This window comes from Enhydra lutris, unplaced genomic scaffold, assembly GCF_002288905.1.
Source record: "Enhydra lutris kenyoni isolate GAN:26980312 unplaced genomic scaffold, ASM228890v2 scaffoldscaffold35, whole genome shotgun sequence".
In the NCBI taxonomy this organism is placed as follows: domain Eukaryota; kingdom Metazoa; phylum Chordata; class Mammalia; order Carnivora; family Mustelidae; genus Enhydra; species Enhydra lutris.
This window is the reverse complement of record NW_019154119.1, coordinates 10,728,863-10,753,810: the sequence shown is the minus strand read 5'-3', so window position 1 is coordinate 10,753,810 and position 24,948 is coordinate 10,728,863. Positions and strand designations below refer to the sequence as shown.

The window sequence follows — 24,948 nt, the reverse complement described above, 5'->3', positions numbered from 1 at the left end:
AGGAGAGTGGGAAGGGGGTGGTGCTCGGGCTCAGGTAACAAGGAGACAATATGTATGGACAGAAGTGATATGGCTCACGAAGTAAGAACTCCATGTGGTGGGGTAAGGCTGGAGTGTGCGAACATGATGGGGTGCAGTGGGAGGGAAGCCTGAATGGAAGCTCGAGACGGGGACTGAGCTAGAAGACAGAGTACCGGCAAAGCCTCAGAAAGGACCCTTCCCTCCGAATGGGAGCTGGATCGTAGGGTTCTCCTTTTATTGTTCTCCTGTGGTGGGGCGATACCATCAGGCTCATATTCTAGATCACATGTATGCCTGTGTGGATGTGTATGTGTGTTTCACTGCTCGAGGGACAGGGACCGTAGTCCATTGCATTTCCGCTCCAGCTTCCAATTATTTCATCTCTAAAATGCTAAAAACGTGGTGTGCCCACCATATTCCAAAGCATAAGAAGAATAAAAGGAGACAGTTAATAAAAGGATTATTAAAGATTAAAAAAAGATGAGAAGCCTATATAAAGAATCATAACCAGCTTCTCCCAGGCTATCTCAAGGAGAGCTAGGCACTGTGAAATACCCACTCCAGGAGGATGAATTGGGAGGGAGATTATGGGGCCTGGACAGAGAACACCCCCTCCTACAGCCAGAGGCGTTCTTATCTGGACGTCCTACCCAGTACTGTGCCGGGGATGCACGTGCCCTTCAGCACTTGTGTTCGGGGCTAATGTTCTGACCCCTTCGAGGGCTCTAAGGAGGCAAAAAAGCAAACAGCAGGCACCTGCCTTTCCTCCTGACCCAGTGGATGGCTCCAATTTCAGATCAAAGAATTAGTTTCAGAAAGCCCTTCTTGACTCTGAGAGAAGTCGGGAAAGCACACCTGATATTCAGAGGCTATCTGTCCTAAGGGGTGGGTGTACGGATGCCTAGTTCATGTGTTGTCCCTCTCAGTCAGCCCTGACTCTGTGGGTGTCTGACTCCTGCTAAAATCAGACAAGACAAAGCCGGAGCAGGCCCAGTACCTGGAGCGCAGGGCCAGTGGGTGCGGGACAAAAGCTTCCTTCCAAGAGAACAGAGCAGTTTCCCATCATTGCACAATTACCTTTATTAGCATAACGTCTCGTCTCCTCCTGCATTCTCTAAAACACTTTCCTTTTCCATCTAAGGAAGAAGGCAGAGACTGAAATTGCTACCACCGAGAGGGGGAAAAAAATATACGTAAAATTTAAACCATGGGGCATTTGTTCAAGACTCTTGGGTAATAATGTCTCTTGATACGTAATTCATGATAGCCTTAAAGCTTGGCCTACTTCTGACACAGAGATCATATACTTGGGGGAAGTCAGGGAGGCAGAGGGAGAAAATCACTTTTAAATGGTCTCACTGTACTTTGTCTTTTGAGTAAAGCCAGACGATATTTTGGACCGTTCTTTTCTACCATAAGGGCTTCCCTTAAAAAGCTTTTTTATTTTTTCCCCCCCTCTTGTAAATTGAAGAGGCAGCATATCATCCAGTTTCAGTTTTATCTTCTGTAACACTAGATAAAAGATGAGTCTGGATCCATCTGTTAGCACATACAGCCTAGAAACTGTGTGAAAGCAATCTCTCTCTCTTTCTTTCTCTCTCCCTCTCTTTCTCTCCCCGCCCCCTTCTCCCCCCCCCCCCCCCCCCGCTTTGCAAAAAAGGGGGGAAAATCCACACTTTTAAAAAATTTATCATCAGCAATCCTACCCAATGTCGACCAGATAGCAGCACTTTTCTCCTTTTATGGGCAGAGTCAGGAGGAAGCCAGCCTTGCCACAAAGGCTCGTCCCCCCACGCTGCCACATGAATTGGGATGCTGGTGCTGGCGGCAGGCCAGCCCCTTCCCCCACAGCCCGGGGTTCCAATCTCACGGAAATAGTGAGGATCCCCCTGGGTGCCATTACCTGCTTGAGCGTGAGCCCACTCGAGCTGAGGCTGGGAGACTGACGGAACAGCGGGAGGGTTTCTGTCCTCTGGTACAAAGGCCGTGCTCCTGAGGTGGATCTGCCTGGGCAAATGAGCAGGCAGGCTGCCTGGGCCCCATCTGGGTCACTTGGCATTTCCTATGGCACTGCCAGGCAGGGTGGCACCATGCATTTCCCCCTCCCCAGGGCTCTGACTGCTGCTTCACCCAACAATTCAGGAAATGCCGATGCCGCACACGGCTGATCAGCCCAGACGCAACAGAAAAATCAGAGCCCGAGGGCGGGAGGTGGCCTGGATGGGCCCTTGCTGGCATTCATCTCTCCCATCTCCAAAATGACCTCCCTAAAGTCCAGGAATGCAGAGCTCCTTTGTTTCTTCAATGCAGAAACTGTGTTAATCACAGAGTTCCAGAAATAAGCATGCTTTATGTCATTAACGAGGTGAAACTCAAGAGCGCCTGGTTCAGAGGAGGACTGGGGGGGTGGAGGTGACAAGTACCAGTGACCAGGGACTGCCTAGGTCACTGCACTTCAAAAGGCTCCTGTGGTTTTCAGGGAGGGCCCAGAGCCCCAGCTACAGGCCAGGCGCTCCGCACTCCTGAGTGTTAACGTCCTGTGGGTTCTGCCTCCGCTGAGTCTCACGTCACCCCTCCTCCCACCTCTCCTCCCTCCTCCCACTGCCACTGCCCTAATTTAGGTCCTTCTTCTCTTTCTTCTGGACGGTTCTGCACACACAGCCAGATGACTCTTCCCGAAGCAGCACAACTATTCCCACATCACTCTGTGGCTCCAAAGCCTTTAATGATTTCCCCGTTGACCAAGAAATAAAGCCCAGAATCTAATTTCTAAGACTCTCTTCATCAGGTCCTGGCCAAAATTCCAATTTCTAAGACTCTCTTCATCAGGTCCTGGCCAAAATTCCAGGCCCTGTCTCCCACTTGTCTCTCTCCTTCCCACACCCTTCCCTCCAGCTCAGTGCCCCCTTTCCAGCTGTCTCCCTTGCTCTAGCGTTCCCTCTGTCTGAAATAGTTCTCTCTTCTCTGCCTTCTCATTTCCGAATCCTGTCCATCCTTCAAGGCCACATTCAAAGGCCACTTCAGCCATTGACTCAAAGTTGACCCCCAGGGGAAGCTTTGCCGGTCTCTGAACTTCCATAATTTTTTCCTACCTCAATCGCTTCCTGGTGCTGTAACAGAGCCCAGACACCTTGGTTTTCTCTCTTAGATGGTAAGATAACTGAGGGCAGAGGAGTGTGCATTTGACTTAAACACACTCATGCCATCCAGATAGGTCCTGGTACACCAGCGTAGCTCACTAACGTTACCTCAGTAATTAGTGGGGATGGCTCCAGGCTTGCTGACATAAGCTATTTTGTGTGGGCCTGGCTACTTGAACAGATCACGTCGCTGCCGTGTAGAACATCACGAGAGGAGCACACAACACGTGGAGGACACACGCTGGGTGGGCGGGGACCCAGTGGGCCACACGCATGACTTCCAGGAGCCTAAATCCAATGATGAGTTCTCAACCTTCATCGTCACTAGACCATCATCAGTGGTGACACAGTTGAGTCTTTGATCCAAAAAGTCTTAGTTACCTGACCCCTAGATCGTAGTCTCCTATTGCTCCCCCTAGTTAACGTCTGTTCCTTCTTATTCTCTTTGGCTGGTTCCTTGGCTTTCTTCCCATACTTCACCTTGGCATCTCCTGGGACTCAGGCCTTCAGGCTCTTTCTTCTCTATCAGGACTCACACTTTTGGTGACCTTATCTGGGTTCATGGTTTTAAGTATCATCTCTATTTCGATGAATCTCAAATCCATAATTCCAGCTTTGACCTCTCCCTTATTTACAATAACCACAGCCTCCTCAAAGTCTACACTTGGACGCCTACCTCAAATGTGTCACAGCCCCAGACTGAACTCCCCGTCTCCTCTCTCTGTGCAGCTCCCCAGCCCCCAGTCTTTCTCATCTCAGCTAATGACGATTCCATCCGTCCAGTGTCCTAGGACAAAACGTTGAGTCATCCCAGCCTCCTCTCTTATTTTACGCCCCACATGCAATCCTTCCAAAAATCCTTCTGGCCTTACCTTTAAAATATATCCAGCGTAGATCAAAACATATTCCCTTTACACTGCGCTCCATTTTTTTCCACTGCTTTTTTGACCTTCTAATATACTAGAAGGCAATAAATATCACTTTATTACCTTCCCCCGATTTATTATTATTATTGCTTTATTATCTACTTTTTCCCCCTCACTGATGTAAGCCTTTCCCCAGAGCCTAGAAGTACACATCCACAAAGCAGGCTTTCAGTAAACAGTTGTCCAATGCTTCAATGGATGACTTTAGTCGACGATCTCTGAACTGTAGCTTAAAAAACACACAGCATCCAGCCACAGAGAAAGGGATCTGTAGACAGGGGAACTGTAAGAAGCAAGGACCTAGAGATACACCCTTCTCCACTGTCTTAAGACACAGCACTGTCCCGAAAGCCTGCGGGAATTATATAAAACCACGGAAGGAGCAGACCTGAACCGTTGGCTACTTGTCCAGACCAACCAAGGAAAGGTCCGAGGGACTTCAGTGAATAATTATGCTTTTGTTTTATAAAAAAATAGATACAGTCAAAATGAAACAGAACAACCCGAAGTCGGTAAATAATTGTATCTAAACATCCCCTCTGTAATTTTATTTACCTTCCACATTTTCCACATTTCCCCTCCCAGGATATTACAAAAGGAGTATCCGGTTCTGTCTATATTCACCTACAATTCAATATCCTGTGTGTGTTTTCAGGACCAGGTCCATGGCAGTCTTGCTCCCTGTCGTTCCCTCAGTGCCCACCCAGACACAGTGTTTTCAAAGCATTTATCTGATCAAGGAAGGCATGAGTAAATGCCTTCTGGATGTGTCCTGCCAGGACCGGTTCCATGATATAAGAACATATTCTGAGAAACAACTCTCCACCAGCCTTTCTTTGAGGCAGAAAATGCATTAGACCTCGCTTGCCTCCAGGGCCCAGCCCCATGGCCAGTGTCCAGCACTGTCGATGCCTAAAATCAAGTTCATCTACCTGCAGGACCGAAGTGATAAAGGATGCCCACATACATCCCACTTGTTGACTGGAGGTCAGCGTCTCAGCCCTCTCTGCTCTGTTGCTGGGATCTGACCCAAAGCAGAGCACAGGCCTCAGGGGGGTGGGGGGCGGTGGGACACTCCACTTAGCTGTCATGTCTACCTGCCCCACAGGGAGGTTATGACGGGAACCAGAAAGGCTCTGCTCTAGGACCATCCTCTTTAGTGGACAGGTTGAATCACCGGCCTCAGTGCTTGCATCCAGAAAAAGGACAACCTCATAGGGTATGGTGAGGATTTGCATGGCCCTTCGGAGGCTGATCGCATTGATTTCAGCCTCGGAGGACCATTTCTTCTCTGGGCCCTCCCTGCCGCGTTCCCCCAGGGAGCTGGAGTGGATCGCGCTCTTCAAGAGGCATCTGTTGTGCGGGTCCTGGGGCTTAACTACTGGTCTCTATCCAAAGACTCCTCTACGCATGCTTCCTTCACAGATGTTTGTGAAGAGATCTGCCATTACCAAACTCAGAAGCATGATTAGGGGCTTTGGGCTCTGATTAGAATCAGGAATTAACTGGGCTAAATAATAAAAGACGACTCCAGCCTCGCTGTGCATGCTTTCTTCTACTTTTGGAGGGTCTCTACCATAGAAGGGGTGGATTATTGCTATGGGAGGTGAGAAAGGGAGCAGAAAACTGAAGCAGGATGTTCACTGCCATGCCACCAGCAGGCACATGCGTGCGCACACACGCACACACACACGCGCGCACACGCACACAGGCGCACGCGCACACACACAGGGAGTGGTAGCCACCAGGCCTCCCAGGGACCAGAAGCTGATTGGATTTACTTCCTAAAAAGGCAAGACTTATCAAGGACAATGATGAACATCCAAATGAAAAGGTATGAATTCCCATTTTCATTGTGGTAGAAACGGGGTGGGGGGCGCAAGACATTCTTGCCACTGAAAGTCACATTTCAGTAGAACCTGCAGACAAGTTCCAGGGGACAGAGGGAGATAAGCAGAACGCATCCACAAGTGCAAACATTCTTTTCATGCTTCCCCAGCACGAGGGTACTTCTGTGACCAGTAACAAAAATCACACGTGGCTTACGGCATGTATTTGCCTCTGAGTTAATCGTTCCCTTCTTCTTAGCTTGTATATTGATTCCACCAACAAGGACGCACCCTGGGCTGGTGCAAAAGGCAGGGGACTTGGGACCAGAAGTTTTGGTCTCAACTAAAACCCTAAAACTGTCTTGGATAGGTCCTTCGCTCTTCAAATCTCAGTTTCCTTGGCCTGTAAGATGAAGCTTACCTGCCCAGCCACCTTGGAGGGCTGCTGAGGTCAACATGAGCCCCTGTGACGGCAGACTGCGGGCAGGGTGTGAGGCCCAATCGGCCCTTCTCGAAATATGCTGAATCCGAATCGAATGTCTGTTAAGTCAATGCCACTCTGTTTCATGAACCCCGTGGAGCTCTCCCTTCAGAGTGGCTGTATCATTGGAAAGGACAATGGAATGCATTCACCTGTGACTCCAATATAAGGGAGAAAGTCGTAAAAGCACTCAGATGTCACGAAAAGAATGCTCTGGAGGGTCAAAGCAGAGATTATTTATGGCTGGGGACATCAGGGGATGCTTTCTGGCAGAAGGGACGCCTGATGCAGAAGGACACCACAGTTTAGTTTCAAAGTTACGGATGGATGGTTGTTCATTTATACTTTAACACATAGAAAAGTCCAAGCCATTATGCTTGATGATTTGGAGGAAATAAGAAAAGAAAGAGAACATGACAAAGACTCTGTCCCTAGACCACTGATAACCTAAGGGGGAAGAGGTCATGTGAGTATAATGCAAACACACACACACACACACACACACACACACACACACACAGTATCTGTCTCTGGCAATTTGTGGCAAATGATTAATAAATAATTCAGAAATTTGGAGCCATGCAGGGCAATCAACAGGGTGCTCTGCTCCTGTTCTTCCCTCTCTGGGCCTCAATCTTCCCATCTGTAAAATAGATGGCTTAGACTAAATAGACTTTCTTTCAACCATGCAGCAAAGATCTGCTGCTGTATGCCCAGGCCTGGGGGGAGTTAGTTGGTGGGTTCAAGGTGGCCAGAGCCTCCTATCCCCATCCTGGCTACTCGCCTTGGCCACAGGCAGCTTCAGCATGTCCTCTGTGGGCTGCACACATAGCACCATTTTCCATGTGACGATGAGATAGACCATGTTAGAAAATCCTTAGTCCAGGTGACCTCAGAGAATTCTGACTGTTCCGTCAACGCTTCAAGTGGAATTGGAACGTTGCTCTGAAAACGAAGGGCCTTGAATTGGATAAGAGCAGTCTTAGAATCTAGAGAAGCCGGTCCACACAAGGGGAGACGGTTGGGGCATGGTCCCGGGAAGGAGCTCAGGCCTGCCTCATTGCAACTTTCAATTTTCTTTAAGTATATTTGTATTTATAAAAATGGTCCCTGTGATGGTGAATATACCAGGTCAACTTGCTGGGACATGACGTGCCCAAATACTGGTTAAACATTATTCTGAGCATGTCTCTGAGGATGTCTCTGCCTGAAATTCACATTTAAAAAAATATTTCATTTTATTTAAATTCAATTAATTAACATACGATGTATTTGAATCAGTAGGTTGAGTCCAACAGATATCCTGCCAAACGTGGACGGGCCTTATCCAATCCCTTAAAGGCATTAAGAGGACAGAGGGTAGAGTATGGGAGAACTTGTGCTCTCTTTCTGTCTTTGAGCTAGCACACAGATCTCCTGCCTTCCTTCTGGAAGAGCCATTGGCTCTCCTGGTTCTCGGGCCTTTGGATTTGGATAGAACAACACGAGTAGCTTTGCTAAGTCTCCGGCTTGCCGACTATGGATTCTGGACTTCTTGGATACACGTGTGTATCTCCTATTGGTTCTGTTTCTCTGGAAACACACTAACCCTTACCAGGTAGCAGGGGATGTGTTAATTTGCTCAAGCTATGAAACCACATCTGACATGATCTCCCTTCTGAAAAGATGTGTTACGGCCATGTTCTGTGTTAATGTGATTCAGGGAGGAGACATTGAGCTTTCCTACATCATCATAGTTGATACGAAGCAGAGAAATGAACAACTATATTCAAATCCTAAATGTGGTTGACCTTTGAATAACACGGGTTTGAACTGCGCAAATCTACTTATACGTGGATTTCTTTTTACAGGACAGTATTGTACGTGTGTTTCATCTTCCTTATGATTTCCTCAATAACATTTTCTTTTCTCTAGCTTATTGCAAGAATGTAGTATATAAAGCATCAGGTACAAAAATAGTGTCGACTGTTTATGTCATTGGGAAGGCCCCCGGCCAACAGTAAGCTATTCCTAGTTAAGTTTTGGGGGAGTCAAAAGTCATACAGGGATTTGTGACTACTCACAGGTGGAAGCTTCTAACCCCCATGTTGTTCAAAAGTCAATGTTAATGAACAAATGTCTAAATTTGAGGTAGGTCTGGGATATGTTCCGAAATTCAAAAGACCTTGTCCAAATGTTGGTTTTGTCATTTGTGAGCTAACTGATTATAGATAAGCCCCTCAGCTTCCTCACCTGTTCCAGATACTTCGGCAGAATTACTAAAGTAATCTTTTGTAAATCAGATGACACCCAGTTTAGAGCATTAGTGGGCAATGGCTGCTCGGTCCATGTCAGTTTCCAGTCGCCCTGTTAGAGACCAGTTCCGCTCAGCCCTTCAGGTCCTGCCCGACTTCCAGCTCTCCCCTCACCACTCTGGCTTCATCTATCCCCCTACACACCCTGCTGACACTTTTCTCCTGTCTTTGAACCAGCAAACCGCACTCTCACTTTCTATTCCTTCTGCCTTGTACAGTCCCCCTCTCTCTGCAGACAGGGCCAAGACTCATCTCCCACTTCTTTCAGGAGTCTGCTCATCAGACCGCCTCCCCTGAACCACCCATAGAGACACGAACCTCTTTCACTCTTTCCAGGCAATACCCAGTTCCATTTCTTCCCATAGTGCTCTCCATAGCCTAGCATAGTGCATGAGTGTGCGTGTGCATACGCACGAAAGATAAAACTTGGGGCTCCATTTTGTTTAGTCCCAAGGGATCGATAAATATTTGTCAACAAACGTAGGGAATACATTAATGAAAGAACTGGCAGGTTCATTGCAGTCCTGTTGCCAGTGCGCGTGAGTGGAACAGAAAACAGTCAGTCATAAGTTAGAAGCTGATGACAGGATGTGGATGGGAAGAACTCACACCCCAGGGAGCCCAGGCTGATGATGCTGACCTCTCTGCTCTCCCATACCCCTGCATGGTCGTAGAGTGGACCCCTGTACAGGCGGCTATTTCTCCCAACCACTAAAACCACCCTCACATACACACTTCAAGCCAAAGTAGAAAGGTTTTCATGAACACAAATCCTAACTCACTTTGGCCCAAGCAGCGAGGGCCAAAGAACCCTCAAAAAGTTCGATGTGAACCTCATGCAACTGACCTCTATTCCAACCCTGTGCGGGGCCAAGAACACATACTCCGGGCTGCATCCGCTTTCGGGTTCAAGTTGTGGCCCCTCCACTGATCAGCTTTCAAAACCTGAGCCAAGTGCTCACATGAACCCCTGAGCTGTAGTTCCCTCTTCGATAAAACAGGCTTAAATAATAAGGTGCCATTTCTAGAGCTTGTGCCCAGTCAGGGAGACAACGGAGATGGGAATCAACCTGGAAAGCAGTGTCCATGGACCCCCAAATGACACATTTCAGAGCAGAACGTCCTGCCCACCTAATGCCAGTGGAAGGGGAAAATGACTAAAATGTAAATAAGGCCTACATTTTCCATTATTACAAAAACACAGCATTCCAAATGAGCTGTTTCCTTTTGCTAATAATACCTGTTAATCCTGGTGACAAGAGAGTTAGAGGTTGAAATGGATTTTGTAATTTCTGGGTGCTCCAGATGGAGTTATTTAAATTCAATGCCATTAGAAGGTGACTCTCAATGACAGACGAACGAGCAGAATGACACGTCGTGGTTTCCAAGTTCACAATATGGTACACACTTGCCTCTCAGATCCTTGTCTACTCAAGGTCTTCGAAGGAAAGAGCTGATGAGGGCTTGCAAGGACACCCTAGAGGATCTTATATGCATGGGAGGTGCCCCCCGCTGTATGGGGCATCTGGGTGGAGGGGCGCAGGCTTGCCCTTCTTCTGGAACGCTCTCACCTCAAACCAGCTCTGAGCATGCTTCCAGAGTCGCACACACGTCACATGCAGAGGCCCCACACCTTTGAGAGACAGGTGGCGACTGCTTGACCCAGGCCATCACGTGAGGCCCGAGACAAAGATGAACAACATCCCTGTGAAGTCCCTTGTGTCTCAGCTGAGCGTTGCTTTGGAAAGCTCTTGCCTGAGTCACCATCACAGAAATATGAGGCCCACAGCCTGACTGACTAGAAGTCCTGCCCAAACAGGAAGTCTCATAGGCCCCCTGCCTGAGAGGCTCAAGGGACAGTGGGGACCAAGGCCCTGCTTCTGAGGAGTTTTCCAGTCTCCGCACCTTGTTATGAGACTGTTCCAGACAGGAGCATGGCCACGTTGGCTACAGGGCCCTCCTTTCCTTACCACTCATCTCAGTCCCTCAGTCCATAGGGTCCCATCTCCCAGCCGCAATCCAAGACCTTACTTCTGCTCTGGCTCTCCCTTCAGTGCCGAGGCTGGACGGGATGGATTGTGGGTATCCTGAGCACTACTGATGCTAAACAGGGCTCCAAACCCTTCCCATGTATCACCCCGTCATCTCCTTATGACAGCCTAGGAGGAAGATGCTATTATGATCCCTACTTTGCAGGTAGGAACAATGAGACACAGAGAGTTTGAGTAACTAGCCCAAGACCATACAGCTGGGGAGCGGAGCGGGGGCCCATGCCCACTGCCCGCCTTTGGCCCTGCCCTCGCATCCTGGCAGCTTGGTTTTCTTTTCTCTAAAGGTAAGAAACTACCAGGGAGGCAGGTTAGGAACAACAACAAAAGTTAGGGAGAATAATATGAGCTCTGGAAAGCCCCAGAGAAAGATGCAACAATGGTCAATCACACTGTCATTGTTGCCCCTGATGAGGACAGAGATCATTGACAGGGCTGGGGACCTTGAGTTATGTTTGTACCAGAGTTCTCTGATGTAATGACATGAGTTCTAAAGAAGAAAAAGGCTTCAGAATTTAAGAAATACACTGATAACCCTATTTATCTAGTATGCGGTTGAAATCCATGCTTTGCCAAGTTTTCTCCTCTTAAATAGACTGTGGAAACCTTAATTATATTTGGCTTTTGAGTTCCCAGAGAATTAGAGCAGCTGTGATACATACAGTTATTCAGAACACCTAGTATATTCTGTTATCTACTGTTTTCCAGGCTTGGTGCTAAGTTTTACCCCCAGCATATTCGGGGTAAATGGCACTAGAAGATGCACTGATCTTCTAGTGCAATCAAATGTTGGCTAAGTCAGCATATTTCAGTTAACTAAAATGTCAACATAAACTAGCAGGTCATTATTATTTTACTAAGAACCTAACAAGCCCATCTTGTCCCACCGGTTTATGAAGTATGGGTTAGGCTACATTGTCTTCTCAACCATAAAAAGATTATATTGCCCATCTGGCTGCCATGTGGCTTGCATGTCCAATCTCCCTGCCCATGGGAGGGGGAACTCCATTGATAGAGGACCTGGCCATTTGTCCTGTTAAGCAAGTGGAATGTAAGTATAATAAAGCAGAAGCTTCAGGAAGCATTTCAAGTTTCTGCCACTTTGCTCACTCTCTTCCTTCTGTCATGAGCACAGCACACTCCCAGAAGTCACCTGTCCCTTCAGCCCAGATCCCAGAATAGGAAATGTAGAGTGATATCATAGAAGGCAATCTACAGCCCCCAACATGGGACATAAGAGAGATGCTTGTTGCTATGACCACTGAAATGTGGGGCTATTTCTTACCACAGCAAAGCTGATGAATACATCACATTATCACATATAAAATCATTTCATATTCACAGGTAGTAGGTTGAGGACAGCAAAAAAATGAATTTATGTCCATTTTATGGATGAAGTCCTCAAGACCCAAGAGTGGTTAAAAACACTTGGAAGCTAAAGACCACCCTGCTTAAGAACTTTTGGATCAACCAGGAAATCAAGGAAGAACTTAAACAATTCATGGAAACCAATGAGAATGAGGACATTTCAGTCCAAAACTTATGGGATATGGCAAAGGTGGTCTCCTAAGGGGGAAGTAATAGCCATCCAAGCCTCCCTCAAACAAAACTGAAAAATCCAGAATTCACCAGCTTTCTTTATACCTTAAAGAACTGGAGAATCAACAACAAATTAAGCCAACCCCACACAAGAAGGGAAATAAGCAAGATTAGAGCAGTTAGATAGAAACTGGAGATATAGTAGAACACATCAACGAAACTAGAAGCTGGTTTTTTGAAAGAATCAATAAGATCAATAAACCATTGGCCAAACTAATCCAAAAGAAAAAAGAAAGGACCCAAATTAATAAAATTATGAATGAAAAGGGAGAGATCATGACTAACACCAAGGAAATAGAAACAATAATCAGAAATTATTATCAACAGTTATATGCCAATAAGTTAAGTAACCTAGATGAAATGGATGCATTCCTGGAAACTTATAAACTTCCAAAAACTGAATCAGGAAGAAATTGACAACCTGAGTAGACCAATAACTAGTAAGGTGATTGAAGCAGTGATCAAAAACCTCCCAAGAAACAAGAGCCCAGGACGTGATGGATTCCTTGGAGAAGTCTACCAAACATTCAAAGAAGAAATAACACCTATTCTCCTCAAGGTGTTTGAAAAAATAGAAATGGAAGGAAAACTTCCAAACTCTTTTTATGAAGCCAGCATTACCTTGATTCCCAAACCAGACAAAGACCCCACCAACAAGGAGAATTTCAGACCAATATCCCTCATGAATATGGTTGCCAAGATTCTCAACAAGATCCTAGATAATAGGATCCAACAGTACATTAAAAAGATTATCCACCATTATCAGGTGGGATTCATCCATGGGTTACAGTTATGGTTCAATATTCACAAATCAATCAATGTGATAGAACAAATCAATAAGAGAAGAGAGAAGAAACACATGGTCCTCTCAATTGAAGCAGAAAAAGCATTTGACAAGATATAGCATCCATTCCTGATTAAAATGATTCAAAGTATAGGGATAGAGGGAACATTCCTCAACTTCATAAAATCTATCTATGAAAAACCCACAGTGAATATCATCCTCAATTGGGAAAAGCTGACAGCCTTCCCTTTGAGATCAGGAACACAACAAGGATGCCCACTCTCACCACTGTTGTTCAACATAGTACTTGAAGTCCTAGCAACAGCAATCAGACAACAAAAAGAAATAAAAGGTTTCCAAATTGGCAAAGAAGTCAAACTCTCTCTCTTCGCAGATGACATGATACTTTATATGGAAAACCCAAAATACTCCACCCCCAAACTTCTAGAACTCATACAGCAATTCAGGAATGTGGCAGGATACAAAATCAATGTACAGAAATCAGTTGCTTTCTTATACACTAATAATGAAAATATAGAAATGGAAGTTAGAGATTTGATTCCATTTGATTCCATTTACTATATCACCAAGAACCATAAGATACCTGGGAATAAACCTAACCAAAGAGGTAAAGGATCTGTACTCGAGGAACCACTGAACACTCAGGAAAGAAACTGAAGAAGACACAAAAAGATGGAAGACAATTCCATGCTCGTAGATCGGAAGAATAAACATTGTTAAAATGTCTATACTGCCTAGAGCAATCTATACTTTCAATGGAATCCCAATCAAAATTCCACGGACATTTTGCAAAGAGCTGGAACAAACAATCCTAAAATTTGTATGGAACCAGAAGAGACCCTGAATTGCTAAGGAAATGTTGAAAGAAAAAAACAAAACTGGGGGCATCACGTTGCCTGATTTCAACCTTTACTACACAGCTGTGATCACCAAGACAGCATGGTACTGGCACAAAAACAGACACATAGACCTGTGCAACAGAGTAGAGAGCCCAGATATGGACCTTCAACTCTATGGCCAAATAATCTTCGACAAAGCAGGAAAAAAAATAAACAGTGGAATAAAGACAGTCTCTTCAATAAATGGTGCTGGGAAAATTGGACAGCTACATGTAGAAGAATGAAACTCGACCATTCTTTTACACACAAAGATAAACTTGAAATGCATGAAAGACCTCAACATGAGGCAGGGATCTATCAAAATCCTTCAGGAGAACATAGGCAGTAACCTCTTCGACATCGGCCACAGCAACTTCTTTCAAGATATGTCTCCAAAGTTAAAGGAAACAAAAGTACAAATGAACTTTTGGGACTTCATCAAGATCAAAAGCTTCTGCACAGCAAAGGAAACAGTCAAATAAACAAAGAGGCAACCCACGGAATGGGAGAAGATATTCGCAAATGACACTACAGAGAAAGGGCTGATATCCAAGATCTATAAAGAACTCTTCAAACTCAACACACAAAACAGCTAATCATGTCAAAAATGGACAGAAGACATGAACAGACACTTCTCCAAAGAAGACATACAAATGGCTAACAGACTCATGAAAAAGTGTTCATCATAGGGGCGCCTGGGTGGCTCAGTGGGTTAAAGCCTCTGCCTTCATTCAGCTCAGGTCATGATCTCAGGGTCTTGGGATCGAACCCCATATCGGGCTCTCTGCTCAGCAGGGAGCCTGCTTCCCCCTCTCTCTCTGCCTGCCTCTCTGCCTACTTGTGATCTCTGTCTGTCAAATAAATAAATAAAATCTTTAAAAAAAAAAAGTGTTCATCATCATGAGCCATCAGGGAGATTCAAATCAAAACCACATTGAGATACCACCCTACACCAGTTAGAATGGCCAAAATTAACAAGACAGTAAACAACGTGTGTTGGAGAGGATGTGGAGAAAGGGGAACCCTCTTACCCTGTTGGTGGGAATGCAAGTTGGTGCAGCCACTTTGGAAAACAGTGTGGAGATTCCTTAAGAAATTAAAAATAAAGCTACCCTATGACCCTGCAATTGCACGACTTGGTTTTTACCCCAAAAATACAGATGTAGTGAAAAGAAGGGCCATCTGTACCCCAATGTTCATAGTAGCCATGGCCACAGTCGCCAAACTGTGGAAAGAACCAAGATGCCCTTCAACAGACGAATGGATAAGGAAGATATGGTCCATATATACAATGGAGTATGATGCCTCCATCAGAAAGGATGAATACCCAACTTTTGTAGCAACATGGACAGGACTGAAAGAGATTATGCTGAGTGAAATAAGTCGAGCAGAGAGAGAGTCAGTTATTATATGGTTTCACTTACTCGTGGAGCATAAGGAATAATACGGAGGACATTGGGAGATGGAGAGGAGGAGTGAGTTGGGGGAAATCAGAGAGGGAGACAAAGCATGAGAGACTGTGTACTCTGAGAAACAAACTGAGGGTTTTGGAGGGGAGAGCGGTGGGAGGTTGGGTGAGCCTGGTGGTGGATATTATGGAGGGCACATATTCTGTGGAACACTGGGTGTGGGGCATAAACAATGAATTTTGGAACAGTGAAAAAAAATTAAATTAAATTAAAAGAAAAGAAAACAAACAAATAAACAAACAAACAAAAAAGTGATGGCCCAGAATCAAACAGCAAAGAGATGAAGATACTAGAAACAAAATCACGATCATAGCCCAGTGTGATTAAAAACAGGAATGACACATCTTCAGTGTAAAAATTTCCTTGCAAACTGCAGACTGATCAAAACGGTAGCAAACCACACAGGTTTCCCTGGTCTCTGGGCCATTTCCTGAGATCAGGGATGACACAGTCAAAGAACAAGAGACCTACAGTAAGACAAACACAGAACCAGAGGGTTGAACCTCCATCTGCGTTGCACTGAGCGGGCAGGGGGTCAGGGGACTGGCCTCAGCTCTCCTGCCCCACGGCTAGAGGGGCTCCACGTGGTCTCACTGAAACATCTCAGGGACAATGGCTGCTGTTCTCTGGCCACAGCAAGGTTTCCCGAGTTTGCAGAGTCGCCCCGCAGCAGCTCCGAAACAGCTCCGTGTCATGTATCCCCAGGATACCCAGGACATGCCTGAAGCCAGCGCTGGAAACAGTGTGTCACATTACCAGGAAATAAGACCATAAAGAAGCCCTGACCTTAAAACCTTGTCAGGGAGGTTGTGATTCAGGACAGAGGCTCACCAGATCTGTTTGGAGTGACTAATTCCAATTTTCTTATTCCTATTGTTTTACATCCAAACCGATTGTTCTCGATCTCTTTTTTATTCTCTTCTTTCTCTCGTATTTTCACTTTTAAAAAAAAAAAAAAAAGAAGCTCCTTCCTCCAGGAGTGGGTGAGTGACCTTCATTACTGATTTAGACAGATTTCAGGCAGGCTTCACACTCTCTGTCCCAGCTCACTGACATATATGGAAGGCATTCGGCAACAGCGGATCTTTTCACCAGAAAGCTCAGTTTTCAAAAGCTATATCTGGGGGTCTGAGAGAGTTGGCACCCTGCGATGCTGCTTTTCATTCACACTATGGGTTTCCTACCCTGACCCAAGCGAGGCTGACTTCTGACACCCCCCTCCCCGCTCTCTACCCACAGATGCTATTTTCATAAGGCAGCCCAGGCTTTTCAGATCCTGAGCGACCATCCTGGCCTTCTTCTTTCTTTAGTGTAATAGCCACCAAAAATACAATCAGCCCCCTAGCGCTCAGGTACACATATACACGTGAATGTTTTTAAAATTTTGCACCGAACTGCAGAAACCGGCACTAACACGAAGTCAGGAAAAGCCATTATGAAAGCTGGAGGAAAGCCCATACAGGCGGTCCGAGACAGCAGAGAAGCAAGGTTTCTGACGACTGGGCTGCAAACAAACGTTAGGTTTCGTCCAAACCTCTCACAGGTGCTACATTGTTAACGGAGGTCCCTCTCAGGCAGGTGAATAACACCTGGGGAACTGTAGAGAGCTTTTGACTTGTTTTCAAAGTTTGTTATGTTCATCAGATCCCCGAGAGGGAGGGCTGCAAGGAGAGAAGGCCAAGTCCACCGATGGGAGGAGAGGAGGGCCAGGCAAGGCCGTGACTTGTTTTAAAAAGGTCATTGGCGCGTAGACAACTCGCTCTCTGTTCTTCACGTGTCAGGTACCGTGAATGTGTATCCCCCACTTTTAAAGATTTGCAACATGCATTTGAAGCAAGAGCAATTCAAGTAATCTTATCTCAAGTGCCCTGGAGAACAGTGCTTCTAGAAACCCCTGCAGAACAGAGACTCCGTGAGGGCATGGGGGTCTAGACAGATAATCCCCTAGCGAGGTGCCTGCACATGGTTCATTCTAAAAAAAACCAACCAAACAAACAAACAAAAACCTGTTGAGTAATAATAAGACAAACTTTTCATTTTCCTACTTTATTCCTTTTAAACAAACCTACCACCTGACACGCCAGCTATGAAGGAATTACTCTCCTCCCCAACTCTCACCGTGAACACTCCACAGTTTTGTAAGAATGTCATACACGCTTTGACACACAAGTCCCTCTGGTTGAAAGTCCCGTGTCACCACTGCCTTGTTGAGATGCCTTAACAGCTTCCCACAGACTTCAGGACACCTGGCTTCAGTCCCCAGTCCCCCAGACCCCCTGGCTTCGACCCTACTGAGCTACTTGCATCAAGGTCTCTGAGTTGGGCCATTGCACTATGTCCCCTTTATCCTGAGGGTGCACGATTCTGACTGGAAGCAGAAAAGAAGGTGGGAGCTGATAGCCACGGGCAGTCTCCCATGTGACAAGTCACCGAAGGCCACATGCTTCTGCCCGGCCCTCTTGTCTTAGCCCATCTGCATTTCGCATGTTCCTGCCCCACCTCAGAAGCAGCCCAAGCTTCTCAGAGACCAGAGTTCCACTCTGTGAGGGGAAAGTCCCAAGCAGGGAAAGTGCTCTTTTCTTTCCAGAAAGGTCTCCAGAGACAAGGCTTTCCAGGTCCCTAGGGGTCCCCCCTCCCCAGCTATCCTCTGAGAAGCAGTGAGTGGAAAGTCCTGGCTGGTCTCCTGACAGGCTTTGAGGGTTTCTCGAGAGCCTCCTCATTCCAGCCTGTGGTGACTTTCTGTAAACACCAGTCCCCAGCAGGGAACCGGGCCGTCCTGCTCCGTCCCTGGGGATTTCGGGTGAGGCCCTCTTCCTCTGGACTCCAGGGAACACCCTCCTCTCTGCAACTTTCGCTTCCAGCTTTTTCCTGGCACCTTGTTCTCTCCAGGGAGTCCATCCCTTTGATGGCTGTCCAAGAAGGAAGTGGCTAATTGGAGTTTAGAAGTGGCATTCCTTCAAAATAACCATTTTTTATCAAAAGAATCACAAATAGTCTTTAATGAGAACACTTGGCCTTCCAAAAAGAAGCCGAAGAGAAGGAGTAGACTTATAGACGCTGCACTCTTCCTCTCCCCAGGCCTGAGCCGGGGACTGGGGATGTGAAAACCAAGGATGTAAGAGGCCTTCCCTCCAGGCTGCACAGACCAGTATGGGCGCAGAGCAGTGGAAAAGGGGACCCTAAAAATACAGTGAAGGCTTTCAGTAGGAGGGAACAGCGGGGGTGACTGAAATCACAGGCCACGGCGCCTGCGTAGCTCAGTTGTTAAGCGTCTGCCTTCTGCTCAGGTCATGATCCAGGGTCCTGGGATCAAGCCCCGCACAGGGCTCCCTGCACTGCGGGAAGCCTGCTTCTCCCTCCCCCACTCCCCCCTGCTTGTGTTCCCTCTCTCACTGTGTCTCTCTCTGTCAAGTAAATAAATAGAATCTTAGGGGAAAAAAAGGAAAGAAAATCACAGGCCAGCCCTAGACTGTCATCCCAACATCTCTGTTTACCCCTGCCCACCTGTCTACTTAGCGACAAGTCCTGGTCTCCCGGTTGGTCCTTCAACGGGCTGGGTACACCTACCCTGCCTACCCTCTTTCTGGACCATGCCTTCCCTAGACAGGTACACAGCTCATTCTCTCACTTCCCGCAGAACTTCCTTCATCCTCACCTTTTGCGGGGACGTCTGTGACCACCCAACGTCTAGTAGCAACCCTCCCCCCACTCACCCTCACTCTGCCCACCTTCTCTGCTTCAGTCTTCTGCATGGAACACAGGACATCTAACATAACACACATTTTACTTGTTTGCTTGTTTATGGCGCATCTTTCCCCAGTGGAATAGAGTTTCATGGGGGCAAGGAGCTTTTTGCCTGATTCACTGCTGAATCTCCAGAAGTTGACACCGAGGAGAAATGCCCAGCTCACTGTGAATGCCTGATAAATATTTGTTGGGTAAGTGGATGGATGGATGGATGGGCGGATAGATGGATGGATGGATTTGGCAGGAGTTGGGGGATATATCCAGGAGAGGGTAACACCAGAACCAAAACTCAATGGATCCTTTTTTGTTTGTTTGTTAAGATTTTATTTATTTATTTGAGAGAGAGAGAGTGAGTGCGAGAGAGCACAAGCAGGGGAGGGGCAAAGGGAGAGGGAGGAGCAGGCTCCCTGCTGAGCAGGGAGTCCTATATGGGATTCAATCCCAGAACCCTGGGATCACGACCTGAGCTGAAGACAGATGCTTAACCGACAGAGCCATCCAGGCGCCCTCAAAGGATCTTTTGGGTAAATAAAATGCATCCCAGATGAGATCGAGGCCGCTCAAGGTGTAAGAAACAGCGCAGAGGATCACAGGGTGAGGGAGAGAAAACTGAATGGGAAGAAATCTCAGAGGGAGACAAACCATGAGAGACTCTTGACTCTGGGAAACAAACTGAAGGTTGCTGGAGAGGGGGTGGGCGGGGCGATGGGGTAGCTGGGTGATGGGCCTTAAGGAAGGCCTGTGATGTGATGGGCGCTGGGTGTCATCTGTGATTGATAAATTATCAAACATCTGAGACTAATGACGTACTGTATGTCAGCTAATTGAATTTAAATAAAAAATTTTAAAAATCATTGGGAAAAAGAATGCCGAGCCCACATGTGATCTTGGTAAATCATGTTACCGCTTTCTCCTCTGTAATATGACCCTAATGCTTAGTGTTGGCACGTCTATGATGAGCAATGAAACTGAAATAGGAGTTCAGACTAACCGAAGTGAGCTAGGGACGGTGCAGGCTAAGGCAAGATGGGGAAAGGCAAGAGGAACCCTGCCTCTCTCCACAACCACCAAACTAGGTTCCAACCACAGCCGACGGAGACTGAGGAAGCCAGACACCAGGCACAATGCGAGGGTGAGCAGGGTGGGCCAGCTGAACTTGATCTTGCAGTTTCCCAAGGGATGCCCTGGTCCCAGGCCAAAAGCAATATCTCAAGCACGCTCTAGAACTACATTCTAAACTGTTCATTCACAAAGTGAACCATCCCCTTTGCGTATGCTATTTGCCTTTGTGTACCTCATTGCATCTGAGTCTGAATTTCACCCTCTCTACAATAAAGTCCACATCTTTTCCTACTAAATGACACAGAAAAGCTTCTAGAGGAGTGTCTGCTACTTTGGAAGTGCATAGTAAAAGTTTGTTATATGGAAATACAGTGACTGCATGAAGTTTACATTACAGCAGGGAGAGCCATGGGACTCCATTCTGGAAAAAGGCAGCACACTCCAACTCAGATTGTATTTTCTGAGGCTTAAGGAGAGTCATGGCTGGGGAAAAAAAAGATCGTATTTTCCTAAAAAATAAGATTGTGGCCTGGAAGCAGTGAACTATGTGGTATGGGTAAGTGTGGGATTTGGAGAGCCGGGTAGCTTGGAGTCAAAATCCTTGGGCCCCATTTTCAGTCCTATGTCTCAAAGCAAGTTTGTAAAATTCTCTTGACATCCTTGCCTTTATCTTCAAAAGAGAAATCAACAGATCTGCCTTGCAAGGTTGTCTATAGGGTGAGAAATGCACATAGGCAGCCTAGTAAAATAGAATTAATAGGTGCTCCATGTGCACGGAAGAGCGTAACTCATTGGTACTAATATAACTGAACATTTGAGTGGGCTTTGAAAAACGAGGGGCCCTGCTGGTCCTGGGTCATAAAAATAATTCATGCGCATATACCATAAAAAATCAAAAACACCATCGCTATTTCTGTTTCTATGAGCTACTCAGAGTATTTCCCGAACTTGAGGTTGAGCAGATAAATTTGTACAACCCACAACCTCGCTAGCAGGTTAGCGAGTGAATGATATCAAAAAGGGAGGAGATAGCATCTTGACACAGTGCTTGAAGAGGAGGACAAAATAGGAAACGTGCACATAACACTTCATTCACTCAAGCGCGCGCTTACAGGCTTGCTCCCAGGCACGAGGGAGGAAAGCCCGCACGTGGATGGACCCTCTGGGGAGGGAGGCCACCACTGCAGACCAGAGCCAGGCTTTCCTTCTCCCTTTCCCGGAGAGCCTTGGGCCCAGAGTCGGGGGCCAGGATTCCCTCTTCGACCCCAGGAATTGCTTTGCTCTTCATCTAGTGAAACTCACTTATTAGTCAGTGACCGGGATCTAGAGAGGGAAGATGAGTGCAGGAAGTCAGTGAGTCAGTGGCAGACCTCAGTTCCCCGGGGACTCCCCAGGCCCCGATTCCTCCATATCCTGCTAGGTCTTCTGGCTCCTTGGAAGCTTAGGAAGCTAAACTGAGCCAGGATCTCTAGCTCCCTACTTTGGTTCCTTCTGCCCTCTCCCCTCCAGACTCCCGACTCCACTTAGCTTGCATGAGAGGACCTGAGTACCCAAGGTTCCTGGGATAGAGGCAGCTGCCACAGTTTTCCTTCTGGGTTTCTCTTTTTCCTTCTCTTGCCTTTCTCCTTCATCATCTTTTCCTATGTTCCCCAACTGGCTGTTAAACAAAACTGAGTAGTTTCCTCGTCCTTTACTTTTGAAACATTATATTTGGATTTTCTTTCATTTATTTTATTTTTAAAGTAATAAGCTCAAAGGATTTGAGTATTTTCAAGTATGTCTAGAATAAGAATTGACAGAGTTCTGTGTTTCCCAAGCAAAAGGATGAGCTATTTCCCCCTAAGAAACGTAATGTAGTGGCTTCCTGCCAGGGAAGCCCAGAATTGCCGATCTCAGGGGTCACTGGTCCTTGAAACACAAAAGGTTCCTTAGCTCTGGGGAAGCACTTCAGTGGTCAGTCCCCCAGTGAGCTACAGAGAAACCAGGGCTCAGGTCAAGGTGGGCCTTGTTCAGAGTACACCTAGCAGGGCTCAGGTCTTGCCAGAATCTGAAATGACTCCCTAACACATGCATTGGAAGTGCATGCGTGCACACACACACACACACACGAGTCCAGGCCTCTCTAACTTATAAGCACCAGCCATTCCCAGAAATACCCCCACCTCAGCGTGCCCTGGTGTCTAAGCTCTTTCCTGCTCCCCAGTGGCTCCCACAGTCTCTGCGAAGAGAAAGGCTACAGGATCCTAAAATTGGAGGTCACTTCTCCATTGTGGAAAACCCCTGTCCACAGTCAGGCCCCTGGTTCCTAACATGAGTTACTGGGAGGTGAGATGATCAGGGTGGGTGCTCAGGAAGAGGCAGATCTACTGCCTTCTTCCACAGTTAGATCCGGGAGGACAGGTGAAATGTTCACCTGGGCAAAAGCCAGAATTATGATACCTGAAGTGTAAACTTAAAAGGCAAAGAAATAAAGAAGGAGAGAGAGAGAGAGAGAATGAGATTCATCCCCAAACCCCTTCCCCTACAGCTTCTATAACCCATGCTTAGCTCGTGAAGGTACACTCTACCATTTCCCTGGGCAGAGCTTCCTGGTCCCAAGGTCTACAAGAGGGATCTTTCAAGCTCCTTCCTGACTTCTCAGCAACGCTGAGTCTTGGCCTCAACAACTACCCCAGGCAAGAGAGCAGCCGCGGGGAAGGCCACCTCCAGCAGAGACCCGGTCACCTGCAACGTTTGCGGGAGCATCACTGAGCCCTTGCTGGGCAATGGTGCAGGGCCTAGAGCCCCAGTGGATCCCACACAAACCAGTCCTGAGGAATCAGAAGGTCGGTGCTGTGAGAAGGAACAGCGTGAGGAAACCGATGCAGAGTGCAGGGAAGCCTCTTGGCTTCCCTCTCTGGTTCGCATGGAGGCTGGATGGAAGCTACCAGAACATGGCCAGCAAGCTGGCCGCTGAGCTCTTTTCACTCTCTTGGGGGCCCCCACCTCCACTCCCAACCTCTCAGAGAGGGAGAAAGACTTAATTGACTTAGAAACCAAGTTCCCAGGGCCCGGAGAAGGGAAGCAACAGCCCAAGCTGAATGGCCAAGTCAAGAGCAGACCCGAGATAAGAAACAAGACCTTCTCACGCTCAGCTGGCCACTTTCACTTCCCCCCCGCTCACTCTTCAGGACCTGGTTCCTCCTCACGTGGCTAAAACGATGAGTAAGATTTTAAAATTCCCTTCTACCTTCCTCTGCAGGCCAATGATGACATTGGACCATAAGCCACACCAGACCAAAAATTCCCAGCTTATTTTTAGTTCTATGGAATTTTCTAAAAAATCACTGTCTCCATGAAACTTTGGAACCGATGCTTTAAAAGGTTTTGTTGTTGTTGTTGATGTTGTTGTTTTGGGTCTGTGCCAAGGATGGTCATTTAATATTTTTTCCCTATTACAGTGGATCCTTGAATAGCACAGGTTGGAACCATGCGGGTCCCTTATACTTGGATTTTTTTTTTTTTAACAACTGCAGTACAGAACTACAAATATATTTCCTCTTCCTTATGATTTTCTCAACATTTTCTTTTCTCTAGCTTCCTTTATTGTACGCATATAGCATGTAATACCTATCATGTACACAATATGCATTAAGGCTTCTGATGAGGAATGAATGAACCAAGTCCCCATACCAGCTGGTACCAAAAGTAGGATGCTCAAGGGCCCACTCTTATCTTCCCAAGCCCCCAACCCCAGGGATTCTCTGTGTTCTTTTGGGCTTTTGAAGAAGAAGCCCATGAACCCTTCTTTGAAATCTCTTCCCTATATGTACTTCCAAATTCAGAATCTTTCAGATTTTAAAACAATAATATAGAGCATGTATCATGTATACCCTGGGTAGGGTGGGGGGCACTCATCCATCTGATGAAAGCTTGCCCACCTAGAGCGGTATAAATAAAAACTATCCATAGTCTCAGGTATGATGAGGCCAGCTTTTGCTTCCAAATGAGCTAGGAGAGATAAAACTTTAACTTTTCAGATGATTTTGGATTTTGGACTTGCGAAAAGGGGAATGTCAGAAAACAGCTTATAAACTCATTTTTCTGTCTAAGGCACTCAAGGGCCCAGATTTGAAACCTCAACACTCCAGAAAGGAAACACACACACACACACATACACGCACGCACAGTAAGAAAAAGACTTAGGGTGACTTACAGAGTAAGTACAACCCTTATATTACACTCCAGCAAACACTACAGCCAGCTTCAATTCAGTATAAAATGAAGGCTCCCAGCTAGAAGCATCAACCCAGAGGAGTGGATTCGGGGGATTTGTCGGGGGCAACTCAGGAATGTATTTCTAAAGGCAAAGAGAAGCCCCAGGTCATTTTCTACCCCAAACAACAAATAAAGAGGAGCCTAAAGGAAGTAGCAAAAAATTCTCAAAAACTTTCTTCGACGAGCAGGCGCAAAAGGGAGACTGACATAGGCTTAATTAATTTGTCCTTTACAATATTTCTGAGATACAAGTATCATTAACTTCAGCTCATAAATTACAAACCTTAGCAAGCCTGAGGAATTTGCCGAGGGGAAGAGCCAGGATTTCAACCCAGGTTTGCTTGCTGTTTCTGTAGCCCTGGGATATTCTCCCAGAACTTCTAGATGCACGT

At 46.6% G+C, this 24,948-nt stretch overlaps 1 protein-coding gene across 1 annotated transcript in view; it reads right to left on the bottom strand.

Annotated features, from left to right (window-relative positions):
- Positions 1 to 24,891, bottom strand: part of LOC111154164 (family with sequence similarity 49 member A) — a 98,611-nt gene extending 73,720 nt beyond the window's left edge. The window contains exon 1 of the mRNA XM_022513593.1: positions 24,840 to 24,891. The gene's annotated coding sequence lies outside the window, so the exon portion shown is untranslated. The remainder of the gene's footprint in view (positions 1 to 24,839) is intronic.
- Positions 24,892 to 24,948: the final 57 nt, after the last annotated feature.